At 44.8% G+C, this 14,426-nt stretch overlaps 1 protein-coding gene across 2 annotated transcripts in view; it reads left to right on the top strand.

The window, feature by feature from the left end:
* CTCF (CCCTC-binding factor) overlaps positions 1-14,426 on the top strand; it is a 43,629-nt gene that overhangs the window by 8,847 nt on the left and 20,356 nt on the right. The window contains exon 2 of one of the 2 annotated variants that reach the window (XM_056527284.1): positions 3,809-3,928. The exons of the other annotated variant lie outside the window; for it this stretch is intronic. The gene's annotated coding sequence lies outside the window, so the exon portion shown is untranslated. The remainder of the gene's footprint in view (positions 1-3,808; positions 3,929-14,426) is intronic. 2 annotated transcript variants of the gene reach the window in all.

Raw genomic sequence — 14,426 nt, 5'->3', positions numbered from 1 at the left:
GGAGCCTGCTCTGTACTACATTGCTGGCTGTCATTGACTGGCTGAGTACATGACTCGTGTCAGAACAATTCACTTGCAGGTGATCAAAGGGTCTTTGTGGCTGCCATAAGAAATCTGTTACATCTTGCAGCAATAGACCCCCGACCTTACAGTACACTGCACTACAATCGTATCTCAGTGTACTGTATGTGATTCTATGGTTGCATGTGCAAGTCACCTAAGGGGACTAAAATTGTGTAAAGTTAAGAGAATTCCTTCAATAAAACTTAAAGGGTACTCCGCCCTAGACATCTTAATCCCTATCCAAAAGGGAAAATCATGCCATCCCGATGAGCTGAGAGGACGCTGGGACATCCGTTACCTGGCTCCTCGCCATCCGATCCAGTCAGCCATGGCAGGCTGGAGCACCGATAACCCTGATCAACTCTTTGCAATGGCATAGCACTGAACAGTGTCTGCAATCTAATGATAGCATGTAATAGTCCCCTAGTGGAAAAAATATAAATAAACACGTGGTTGCTGCATGTGTAAATGTCTGAACTATTGACTATTAACCTTTACGCCCTGCGCCCTGTCCCAGTATAAAATGCGGGGTCACGCCGTGACCCTGCGTCATACTGGGTCGGTCCTGGCGGCTAATGACAGCCGGGACCCTGGGCTTAATGGCGTGTGGCACCGATCATGGTGCCGTGCGCTATTAACCCTTTTGACGTGGCGTTCAAAGTTGATCGCCGCATCTAAAATTAAAGTAAAAGCTAGAACGTGAGCGGAGGTCTCCTCACCTGCCTCGACCACCGATTACACTGATCTTTGCTGTGTCAATGCACGGCATGATCTGTGTGTGAGATTGGTATGTGCAGTGAAATAGCCACCGCACTAGAACACTGCAAATAAAGTGTTAAAAAAAAAAAAAAAAACTTTTCCCATTTAAAACAAACGTGGTATTGCACGTGCAGAAATGTCTGAACTATAAAAATATATCATTAATGAAACCGCATGGTCAATGGCGTACGCACAAAAAAATCCAAATTCCTAAATAGTGTATTTTTGTTCACTTTTTATATCATGAGAAAATTAATAAAAAAGCAATATAGATCAATATAAAAATGGTACCGATAAAAACTTCAGATCACAGTGCAGAATAAGAGCCCTCATATCGTCCCGTACACGGAAGGATAAAGTTATAGGGGTCAGAAGATGACCATATTAAAGGTATACATTTTCCTGCATGTAGTTATGATTTATTTTTATTTTTTTAGAAGTACTACAAAATCAAACCTATATAAGTAGGGTATCATTTAAAAAAAAAAAAAAAAGTCTAGCATTGCATATTTTTGTTCACTTTATATTTGTTTTTTGCTCTTTTTTTATTTTATTTTTGCTACCCAATTGTATATTTTTTTTTTTGTTCCACTGTATTTTATATTGGTAAAATAATTGTTACAAAGTGCAGTCGATGCCACAAAAAAAGCCCTCATATGGGTCTGTGGAAAATGGAAAGGTTATGATTTTTAGAAGGGGGAGAGGAAAAAACAAAAATAAAATATCCCTGCATACTTAAAGCGAAACTGTCTCCTCCGTACAGGTACCGAGGTGCAGTTACCATTTTATAGAGCAGAATGTGGGTGCTTTTACTCACATTCACTGTGGTCTGTAAAGGAAAATTCTTACCGTATATACTCGAGTATAAGCCGACCCGAGTATAAGCCGAGACCCCTAATTTCAACCCAAAATCCCAGGAAAAGTTATTGACTCGAGTATAAGCCTAGGGTGGGAAATACCTCATCCCCCCCTGTCATCATCCAGACCCGTCATTAACATCCTCATCATCATCCCCTTGTCATCATCCCACACATCCCCCCTTCATCATCCCCTTGTCATCATCCCACACATCCCCTTATCCCACACATCCCCCCTTCATCATCCCCTTGTCATCATCCCACACATCCCCTTATCCCACACATCCCCCCTTCATCATCCCCTTGTCATCATCCCACACATCCCCTTATCCCACACATCCCCTTGTCATCATCCCACACATCCCCCCTTCATCATCCCCACCCCCCTTCATCATCCCCACACCCCCCCCCTTCATCATCCTCTTCTCATCATTCGCCCTCAGTGGTCTTCAACCTGCGGACCTCCAGAGGTTTCAAAACTACAACTCCCAGCAAGCCCGGGCAGCCATCGGCTGTCCGGGCTTGCTGGGAGTTGTAGTTTTGAAACCTCCGGAGGTCCGCAGGTTGAAGACCACTGCGGCCTTCAACATGCGGACCTCCAGAGGTTTCAAAACTACAACTCCCAGCAAGCCCGGGCAGCCATCGGCTGTCCGGGCTTGCTGGGAGTTGTAGTTTTGAAACCTCCGGAGGTCCGCAGGTTGAAGACCACTGCGGCCTTCAACATGCGGACCTCCAGAGGTTTCAAAACTACAACTCCCAGCAAGCCCGGGCAGCCATCGGCTGTCCGGGCTTGCTGGGAGTTGTAGTTTTGAAACCTCCGGAGGTCCGCAGGTTGAAGACCACTGCGGCCTTCAACATCATCCAGCCCCCTCTCACCCCCTTTAGTTCTGAGTACTCACCTCCGCTCGGCGCTGGTCCGGTCCTGCAGGGCTGTCCGGTAAGGAGGTGGTCCGGTGAGGAGGTGGTCCGGGCTGCTATCTTCACCGGGGGCGCCTCTTCTCCGCGCTTCCGGCCCGGAATAGAGCCGTTGCCTAGACAACGACGCATCTGCGTCGTTGTCAAGGCAACGTGACTATTCTGAGGCCGGGCCCGAAGCGCTTAGAAGAGGCCTCCCCGGTGAAGATAGCAGCCCGGACCACCTCCTCACCGGACCACCTCCTTACCGGACAGCCCTGCAGGACCGGACCAGCGCCGAGCGGAGGTGAGTACTCAGAACTAAAGGGGGTGAGAGGGGGCTGGATGATGTTGAAGGCCGCAGTGGTCTTCAACCTGCGGACCTCCGGAGGTTTCAAAACAACAACTCCCAGCAAGCCCGGACAGCCGATGGCTGCCCTGGCTTGCTGGGAGTTGTAGTTTTGAAACCTCTGGAAGTCCGCAGGTTGAAGACCACTGCGGGTGGGGGAGTTCACTCGAGTATAAGCCGAGGGGGGTGTTTTCAGCACGAAAAATCGTGCTGAAAAACTCGGCTTATACTCGAGTATATACGGTACTTTATTCTGACACTGGGCCACAGTCGGATGGGCTGGCGGACTCTGGCAGCGGCATGCCCCCTCCTTGCATCTTCTCTGTTCCTAGCATGGAACGCAGAATGTCAGTCATGCTGATCCATGCTGGGAGTGGGGAGGGGTATGTCGCTGAGGGAGTCAGCTGACTGCGGCCCGGCGTCAGAATAAAGTAAGAATTTTCCTTAACAGACCGTGGCACCCGCTTTTACTTCACATTCTGCTCTATGAAATGGTAGCTGCACCTCTGTACCTGTACAGAGGTGATGGTTGCACTTTAAGGGGTTAATTACCCCCTCTTAAAAAATTATTTAAAATTTGTGTACAGAAATTATCAAACCATTAAAATATTCTTTATCCTGCCCTGTAAACACTGTATTGAAAAAAAATACTCTGTGCCAAAACTGTGGCTTTGTCAAACCCCATCCGGCAAATCATGGAATGTAAAGTATTCGGTCTACCCCAAAATGACCTAAAAACACTGTAGACACTTTTATTTTTATTTTTTACATTTATTTTTTTAGAGTAAAACAAAAACTATATTGAATATCGCTGCAATTGTTCTGACAATTAGGCAAAAGGTCACATGTCTGTCTTACCACCTTTTTTTATTATTTAACCTCTTAGTGACCAAGACAATTTTGGCCTTAAAGTGGACATTGTCACAAAAAAAAATTAAAAAGATGTTATATCAGAGCTTGACTGCAAGAAAAACATGTCTAAAATCAGTCTGTACCTAAGATTCAGGTGAGCGCCATTCTCTACGGAAGTGTTGTGGTGTGGGTTGTTTTCCTCTAATATAGCTGCAATGTTACTTCTGTGAGTAAAGCCAGACCATTTTTCAGAAATCTAGCTTTAGAAAGCTTAGTTGGCATTCCTCATCTGTATGTGATGTGTGCTTCATGTAGGAACTGGGGCAAACTACTTGTGGGCTAGTACAGTTGCAGCAGATTTGGGTAGAAAGCTGTCGCAGTGTATGGATCGGCCAGTCCTTAACATGATAGGAATGAACTCTGACTAGAATATCTTTTGGTGCATTAGGAGGTGCTGTTTTGATTGATTGAATTCTATGGCGAGGTCTAAAAGAATCAGCAACTTTAACCTCTTAAGGACACAGGGCGTATGGATACGCCCTGCATTCCGAGTCCTTAAGGACGCAGGGCGTATCCATACGCCCGTGGGAATTCCGGTCCCCACCGCTAGCCGGTTGGGGACCGGAGCCGGATGCCTGCTGAAATCGTTCAGCAGGCATCCCGGCATATCGCCCAGGGGGGTCATTATGCCCCCCATGTCGGCGATGGCCGCAGATCGCTGGACAATTCAGTCCAGCGATCTGCGGCGATTCCGGGTCAATCGGGTCTCCAGTGACCCGGAATTACTGGCTGATCGGGGCCATCAGAGACGGCCCCGAACAGCCAGAGCCTGCAGGGGTGAGGTGGCACTGGTGCCACCTCACAATCGACCTGATTCTTTGGCCGGATTACCGGCCGACCAATCAGGGCGCCTGCTGCAAGTGTCACTCCCGCACCCGCTCCGCCCCTCTTCCGGAGGACGTGAGCGGGTGCGGGACCCCGATCCCCGGCGTCCATGTTGGGTCGGGGCCCCAGGAGCGACGGCGGCGGCACTGACCTGTGTCCCTGAGCAGCAGCAGGAGGTGAGTGACAGCCTCCTGCTGTTGCTTAGCAACAGCTCCCAGCATGCAAAAAAGGGCATGCTGGGAGATGTAGTTATGCAACAGCAGGAGGCAGACTACCACAACTCCCAGCATTCCCTTATGGGCATGCTGGGACTTATGGTTTTGCAACAGCTGGAGGCACATTTTTTTTATGGAAAAGTGTACCTTCAGCTGTTGTATAACTATAACTCCCAGCTTGCACAAACAGCTAAAGTGCATGCTGGGAGTTGTAGTGGTGCATCTGCTGGTTGCATAACTACAACTCCCCAGCATGCCCATTGGCTGTCGGTGACTGCTGAGAGTTGTAGTTTTGCAACAGCTGAAGGCACACTGCTTGTGAAACTCATTTTTTTTTTTACCTAACTCAGTGTTTCACGACCGGTGTGCCTCCAGCTGTTGCAAACTACAACTCCCAGCAGTCACCTTACACCATGCACCGTACATGCTGGGAGTTGTAGTTTTGCAACAGCTGGAGGCACACTGGTTTTGAAGCACTGAGTAAGGTCACAAACTCAGTGATACATAACCAGTGTGCCTACAGCTGTTGCAAAACTAAAACTCTCAGCATGTACAGTCTGTCAGCGCATGCTGGGAGTTGTAGTTTTGCAACAGCTGGATGTCTTTCCCCCCCCCCCAGGGTACACTCGCATGGGCAGAGGTTTACAGTAAGTATCGGGCTGCAAGTTTGAGCTGCGGCAAATTTTCTGCAACAGCTCAAACTGCCAGCGAGAAACTACTGTGAACCCCCGCCCGTGCGACTGTACCCTAAAAACACTACACTATACTACCACAAAAAATAAAATAAAAAGTAAAAAACACTACATATACACTTACCCCTACACAGCCCCCCTCCCCAATAAAAATTAAAAACGTCTGGTACACCACGGTTTCCAAAACGGAGCCTCCAGCTGTTGCAAAACAACTACTCCCAGTATTGCCAGATAGCCACTGACTGTCCAGGCATGCTGGAAGTTTTACAACAGCTGGAGGCACCCTGTTTGGGCATCACTGGCGTAGAATTCCCCTATGTCCACCCCTATGCAATCCCTAATTTAGGCCTCAAATGTGCATGGCGCTCTCACTTTGGAGCCCTGTCGTATTTCAAGGCAACAGTTTAGGGCCACATATGGGGTATCGCCGTACTCGGGAGAAATTGTGTTACAAATTTTGGGGGGTATTTTCTGCTTTTACCCTTTTTAAAAATGTAAAATTTTTGGGAAAAGAAGCATTTAGCATTTTTTTTTTTTTAATTTTTTAATTTTATTTTTTTACATATGCAATAGTCGTGAAACGCCTGTGGGGTATTAAGGTTCGCTTAACCCCTTGTTACATTCCCCGAGGGCTCTAGTTTCCAAAATGGTATGCCATGTGTTTTTTTTTTTTTTTTTTTTTTTGCTGTCCTGGCACCATAGGGGCTTCCTAAATGCGGCATGCCCCCAGAGCAAAATTTGCTTTCAAAAAGCCAAATGTGACTCCTTCTCTTCTGAGACCTGTAGTGCGCCCATATAGGGTGTTTTCTGAATCAGGAGAAATTGGGCTTCAAATTTTGGGGGGGTATTTTCTGCTATTACCCTTTTTAAAAATGTAAAACTTTTGGGAAACCAAGCTTTTTAGGTAAAAAAATTTTTTTTTTTTTTTTTTTTTTTTTTTTTACATATGCAAAAGTCGGGAATCACCTGTGGGGTATTAAGGTTTACTTTACCCCTTGTTATGTTCCCCGAGGGGTCTAGTTTCCAAAATGGTATGCCATGTGGGCTTCCTAAAGGTGACATGCCCCCCAAAAACCATTTGACGCTCCTTCCCTTCTGAGCCCTCTACTGCGCCCACCGAACAATTAACATAGACATATGAGGTATGTCCTTACTCGAGAGAAATTGGGTTTCAAATACAAGTAAAAATTTTCTCCTTTTTACCCCTTGCAAAAATTCAAAAATTGGGTCTACAAAAACATGAGTGTAAAAAATGAAGATTGTGAATTTTCTCCTTCACTTTGCTGCTATTCCTGTGAAACCCCTATAGGGTTAAAACGCTGACTGAATGTCATTTTGAATACTTTGGGGGGTGCAGTTTTTATAATGGGGTAATTTATGGGGTATTTCTAATATAAAGACCCTTCAAATCCGCTTCAAACCTGAACTGGTCCCTGGGAAAAAAAGCGAGTTTCAAAATTTTGTGAAAAATTGGAAAATTGCTGCGGAACTTTGAAGCCCTCTGGTGTCTTCCAAAAGTAAAAACTCATCAATTTTATGATGCAAACATAAAGTAGACATATTGTATATGTGAATAAATAAAAAAAAATTGAAGCTCTCTGCTTGTAAGGAAAATGGATATTCCCAAAGTTAGAAAAAAGCAAAATTTTCAAATTTTGGGATTTTTCACAAAGAAAGGATGCAATTACCACAACATTCTTATTTCACTTGCCATTTTTCACTTTGGCCTTTTTTTTATTTTTTTTTTTTATTCTTTTTGGCGTTTTCAAAAATCGCAGCATGTTGAGCCACTGGCGTTTTTTTATTTTGTATGTATTTTGTATTTTTATTTTTTTTTCAAAATTGTGGCGTTTTTCTCCCATAGAAGTCTATGGAAGTGAAAAAAAACACCAAGAAAACTATGTGGTTTTAACTTTGGTGTTTTTTGCAGGCGTTTTTTATTTTTTGTGACTTTAGCGATCCAAAAAAGTGATGGAGATAATTTTTTTTAAATAAAATTTCATAGGGTACCATTTAAAAAAAAAAAATGAAAAAAGATACAGTAGTGAAGGAAAAATTGTATCTAACGAAATGTATCTTTTTTTTTTTTTATAACTTTTTTTAAATACATTTTTAAAACGGGGATCACTTTATGTGGGCGGACGGGGACCTAAAAATGTAGCCGACAATAAAAATGGGGGGTGTGTTTCACTTTTTTAAATTTTTTTAATTTTTTTGAAGTAGTACTACTCCCAGCATGGAACACACTTTTGCATGATGGGAGTAGTAGTACCTGTATTAATTGACAGATCACCCTTTGCGATCCTCCTGTATAATGTATAGATGAAGCGGCCACTCTTCTATGGTCACCTGCACTGACATATACACCTATTCATATTTCCTGCAGAGAGCTGTTATTGGCCAGATGGTTCCAGCCAATCACAGCTCTCTGTGGGAAATAGGAATGTGTGTGTGTATAAATACGTCAGTGCAGGGGACCATAGAAGAGCGGCCACCTGCATCTATACATTATACAGGAGGATCACAGCGGGTGTCAGGAGTGATACCCGCTATGTTCTTTCCTTAACTGCAGGTACTACTACTCCCAACATGGAGCGCACTCTGCTCCATGCTGGGAGCTGTAATACCTGCATTAATAGACAGATCGCAACAGGTGTCAGAAATTACACTCGCTGCGATCTGTCTATTAATGCAGGTACTACAGTTCCCAGCATGGAGCAGAGTGTGCTCCATGTTGGGAGTAGTAGTACTACCCAAAAAATGTAAAAAACAGAAAAAAAAGTGAAACACACTTTATTAAAAATTAAAATGTTATAAAATATATATACATTTCGTTAAATAAAAATTTTTCCCATCACCACTGCATCCTTTTTTTATTTTGGTATCCAGCACATTTTGGGTACCCCAAAAAACTGCCAAGGTACAATTTCCACACAAATGAAAAAACGCTAGACGCAGGAAGTTTCACTACCATTTTTTTTTTGTTTTTTTACAAACCAAAAAAACGCAGGACAAAAAACAAAGTAGAAACTTAGCCTAAAGCAGTTCTCTGCATCAGCTACTTTTCACCTGGAGTTAAAAAACCTTTTACAGTTATGAGCATGGACCAGGACATTATGGACTGTGGTACACCATTTTTCTTTCTAGTTGGTCTGTACAGATTGAAGCCAAAGGGGGACATATCTGAAAAATGAAAGTGATCTGATTGGTTGCTATGGGCAACTCGGCAACCTTTTCCCTCTGGACAGGTTTTGATTAGTCTCCCCCAAAGTCCTTCACATAATATGAAATGTCTTGAAGCAGGAGTATTCATAGTCTAGGTTGGCCAAGATCAGAAAAAAATCTGCTGCTTGTTTGCAAAAAAAAGTCATACAAAAGTGCTCTGTGGGTAAATTACAATGCTCAGAAGAGAAGGAGCGCCATCGGGCTTTTGGAGAGAGAATGTGTTTGGAATAGAAGTCGGGGGGGGGGGGGGGGCAGCGTTTACAAAGCCCCCATGGTACCAGAACAGTGGACCCCCCCTGTGACCCCATTTTGGAAGCTATACCCCTCACGGAACGTAATAAGGGGTGCAGTGAGCATTTACACCCAACTGGCGTTTGACATATTTTTGGAACAGTGGACCACTGTTTCAAAAAATCTGTCAGACACCTGTGGGGCGTAAATGCTCACTGTACCCCTTATTACATTCCTTGAGCGGTGTAGTTTCCTAAATGGGGTCACATTCTCTCTCCAAAAGCCCAATAGTGCTCCTTCTCTTCTGAGCCCTGTAATGCACCTGCAGAGCACTTTACGTCCACATATGGGGTTTATATACTCAGAAGAAAGGGTGTTACAAATGTTGGGGGGGGGGGCTTTTTTTCCTATTACCCCATGTGAAAATGAAAAATTTGGGATAACACCAGCATTTGGGGGGGTGGGGGGGGGTTTGAGGTGTATGTATGTAGTGTTTTACTATTTGTGTAGTGTAGTGTTTTTAGGGTACATTGACACGGGCGGCGGTTCGCAGCGGGTTTCCCACTGGGAGTTTGAGCTGCAGTGGTAAATTTGCTGCATCTCAAACTTGCAGTGAGAAACTCGCTCTAAACCCCCGCCAGTGTGAAAGTACCCTGCACATTCACATGAGGGGGGGAGGTTTTGGCAAACTTCTAGCTGTTGCAAAAGTACAACTCCCAGCATTCCCTTTGGCTGTCCATGCATGCTGGGGGTTGTAGTTATGCAACAGCTGGAAGCACACTGGTTGCAAAACACAGTTTACTACTTAACTCTGTTTCCCAACCCATGTGCCTCCAGCTGTTGCAAAACTACAACTGTCAGTGCATGCTGGGAGTTATAGTTTTGCAACAGCTGAAGGCACACTGGTTGGGAAACACTGAGTTAGGAAACAGACAATGCGTGCCTCCAGCTGTTTCAAAACAACTCCCAGCATGCCCAGACAGCCGAAGGGCATGTTGGGAGTTGTAGTTATGCAACAACTGCAGGAGAACAGTTTGGAGACTGTGTGGATGTGTCCAAACTGTAGCCCTGCAGATGTTGCTAAACTACAACTCCCAGCATGCCTGGACTGTCCTAGCATGCTGAGAGTTTTAGTTTTGCAACATCTGGAAGAGCACATTTTGGAGGCCACTACACAGTGGTCTCCAAACTGGCTTTCCAGGTGTTGCAAAACTACAACTCCTAGTCTTTGGCTGTCTTGGCATGCCGAGAGTTGTAGTTTTGAAACTCCTAGAAGCAGCAGTAGTGTGATCACTTTACATTGATCTTCACTGCTGCCTCTGACGCCGCTGCCTCCAATTGCCTGCGCCTCCTTTCTGATCTCAGGTAACTGCTGCAGGTCCCCCCCCCGTGTCAATGGCACCCGCACCATTGCCGCCATCTTCCCTCGCTCTGCCCGGACTTTTAGGGGCAGGCAGGCAGGGGATCTGGACTTTCACCTGCCCCTGCCCTGCAATTTGCCAGCTAATCGCAGGGGATAGGAGGAGGTGGCACTCCTGCCACCTCACTCCTGTCCTTTAGGAGGATGGGCTGTCTCTGACAGCTCTGATCATCCCTGTTTTAAGGGCGATCAGGTCACCAGAGACAAGATCAGCCCGGAATCACTGCAAATCGCCGATCTGAATTGATCGCCGACATGGGGGTTTACTCTGGACAGGTTTTGATAAATCTCCCCCATATTGTTTAGGAACAGTGGCCATTTTGGGTACGATCACACATACGCAGATTTGATGCACAGGATTTTCTGCTGCAGATTTCAATGGGCACTGTCACAAACTTTATTTTTTTGATATGTTGTAGTACTTATGTACTACAACATATCTCTAAAATAGTTTAATTATTATTTTTTTATTTTTTATTAATATGGTGTAATTTACTTTGAAAACCGGCCACTAGGGGTCTCCCTCCTAGTGGCCGGCTCCCTCCTAGTGGCCGGCTGCAGCCTGGCGTGACGTCACGGCTGAAAAAGGACTGATGCGGCTGGGCATCGGTCCTTTTCATTCAGCCTGCGCTCGCTTCCTGTCTGTCAATCAGGCAGGGAGCGAGCGCTGAGAGCGCATTGGCTCCCTGGCCTCACACACCGGTCCCGCCTCCCGGCATACGCCGCTGCTGCCGCCTCAGGAAGGACTCAGCGCAGCACTTGGGTATGTCTGCTTGGGGTGGGGAGATTTTAGCGCCCGGGGTGGGGGGATTTTAGCGCCGGGGGGGGGGGGGGGGGGGTTGCATAGTGCTGCGGCCATAACAAATGTATTGCTGTCAGCAGGGCGGGCGGGGGTTAGCGCTGCATATACAACTCCCAGCATGCCCTGACAGCCGATAGATGTCAGGGCAAGCTGGTAGTTGTAGTGGTAAAACAGCTGGAGGCACCCTGTATAGGTGAACTAAGGGCAGAAGTGCCGGCCCCAGCAGGCATCAGTGACGTGGTGCCTGCTGGGGAAGTCTGCCTGGTAAGTGTGCACACTACCAGGCAGACAAAAAGGCATTTCTAAAATAGTAAAAAAAAAAATTAAGGCAGGGAGGGGGTTAGGCAAAGATGGGCAATAGGAAGGGGAAAAAAATAAAAAAAAGGATGGTGGGAGCTACCCTTTCAATGTAAACTGAATGACTACGTACACCACTGAGTACACCTTCTAATCGGCAGTTACAAATCCTGCGCATCAAATCTGCGCAGGATCCTGTATAAATGAACGTACCCTTAAGGAGAGCTTGTGACGGTTGTGACGGAAACATTCAATTGGAGGTATGCTGAAGTGTCAAATCAGGACCCCTCCCCCCAAACAATGTGATTCTACAGCACTGGGTCTCATGCTGGAGATGGGTGCTGTGGAGACAGAGTGAAGCATAGATATACAGTGAGGAGAATAATGACTGATTTAAAGGGGTAGGCCAGTGCTGAAAAACTTATCCCCTAGCCTAAGGATGGGGGATAAGTTTCAGATTGCGGGGGCTAGAGAAGCAGAACAGTGCCCGCGGGTCACATGATGGAGGGGGAATACCGTTAAATACCGTGGAACTGCCATAACTTACAGAAATACCGTGATGCACATTTTTGGTCATACCGCCCAGCTCTGGGTAGTCCCACTGGAAAATATTTTCTTTTAACCCCTTAAGGACCAGACCAATTTTATTTTTGCATTTTCGTTTTTTCCTCCTCTCCTTCTAAAAAAAATCATAACTAATATTTCCATCCACAGACCCATATGAGGGCTTCTTTTTTGCGTCACCAATTGTACTTTGTAATTACATCACTTATTTTAACAGTGTACGGCGCAACCAAACAAATATCATTTATGTGGGAAAATTGAAAAGATAACTGCAATTTAGCAAATTTTGGAAGGTTTTGTTTTCACTTTCACGTAAAAATTACATGTTTTCTTTATTTTGTGGGTCAATATGATTAAAATGATTCCCATGATGTATGCTTTTCTATAATTGTACCGCTTAAAAAAAAATAAAAAAAAATCTCAAACCATTTTTACAAAATTAGTAAGTTTGAAATTGCCCTATTTATAACTTTTTCATTTTTCCGTATTTGTGGCGATATGAGGACTCATTTCTTGCGCCATGATCTGTAGTTATCAGTACCACTTTTGCTTTGGTTTTACTTTAAAAAAAAAAAAAAAATTTATATATATTTTTTTTTTTTGGAATAAAATGTGACAAAAAAGCAGCAATTTTTTTTAACGTTTTGCCATTCACTGTACGGGATAATTAACAATACCAAATATGTGTATTAAATTTTTTACGCTTTTTTGAGGGGTAAAATGGGAAAAGCGGACATTTTACTTTTTGTATTGAGGGAGGGGATTTTTCAAATTTTGTTTCCTTTTTTTTTATTTTACTAAAATTTTTTTTTTTTTTTTTTTTTTTTTTACTGACACTTTTTATGTCCCCATAGGGGACTATTCAAAGCAATCATTCGATTGCTAATACTGCTCAGTGCTATGTATAGGACACAGCACTGCTCAGTATTATCGGTGATCTTCTGCTCTGGTCTGCTCGATCTCAGACCAGAGCAGAAGACCCCAGGAGACGGCCGGAGCCAGGTGAGGGGACCTCTGGCCGCCATGCTGGATGATCAGATCCCCCGCGGCAGCGCTGCGGGCGATCCGATCATCCATTCAAAGTACCGAACTGCCACAGATGCCGTGATCCGTATTGATCATGGCATCTGAGGGGTTAATGGTGGGCATCTGCGCGATCGCGGAGGTCCGCCATTACCAGCGGGTCCCTGGCTGCTGATAGCAGCCGGGAGCTGCCGTGCATGACGCGAGCACTGCTCCTGTGCTCGCAATCATGGCGGCGCGTAAATGTACATCATGGTGCATGACATACATTTAGGTCCATTGTCGTTAAGGGGTTAAATTAACCGGTGCCAGATTTGTAAATGACTTCTATTAAAAAATCTTAATCCTTCCAGTACTTATCAGCTGCTGTATGCTGCACAGGAAGTTCTTTTCTTTTTGAATTTCCTTTCTTTCTGACCACAGTGCTCTGCTGACACCTCTGTCCATGTCAGGAACTGTCCAGAGCAGGATAGGCTTGCTATGGGGATTTGCTCCTACTCTGGACAGTTCCTAACACTGGTCAGGCAGAAGGGAAATTCAAAAAGAAAAGAACTTCCTGTGGAGCATACAGCAGCTAAGTACTTGAAGGATTAAGATTTTCTTTTTTATATAGAAGTAATTTACAAATCTGTTTAACTTTCTGGCACCAGTTGATTTAAAAAAAAGTTTTCCACCAGAGTACCCCTTTTTAAGGCCATAATGTGGAACTGTATTTAATGGATCAATTTGAGAAAAGGGAAAAAAAAATGCCTTAAAGGGGTACTCTGGTGGTTAAGATTTTTGGCTATATTGCATCATCTTTTAATGTTCATGTTTTTTGCAATTGACATGTATTATATATTTGTGTAGCATGTTTTTATTTTTATTTTTTTACCTGTTTGTGGGCCAGGAAGTTCTGTACTTCTGTGTTGGATCGATGACTGTTGTCCACAGGTTAGGATTAGGCTGTGGACAAGATGTCATGTATTTTTTTTCTGTTCTTTCAAAACTGCATGACAGAGATAGGACACGCCCCCTCCTGGAGGACGCAGGTGTGCATGAGAGCAAGAAGCTCCTACACAGCTCCTCATCTCCCCTCCCCCCTGCTTTGTCTTCTGAGGATGCAGGTCTGCACTGAAAGACAGAGAAGATGTATGTGAAGGGGAGGAAGTGTTATGTGAAGGGATAACAAGGTGCACGATCTGGGGATGTATAGACTGCAGGGGAATAAATCTTGGACTGGGATGAATTCTATGTGAAATGGTGGACTCCTGAATGACACATGCTGGGAGTTGTAGTCCCTGTTGTGTGTGTATGCT

Source organism: Hyla sarda, chromosome 6 (assembly GCF_029499605.1).
Source record: "Hyla sarda isolate aHylSar1 chromosome 6, aHylSar1.hap1, whole genome shotgun sequence".
Lineage (NCBI taxonomy): Eukaryota > Metazoa > Chordata > Amphibia > Anura > Hylidae > Hyla > Hyla sarda.
Note: the sequence above shows the minus strand (reverse complement) of the source record. Positions and strands in the feature narration are given on the sequence as shown.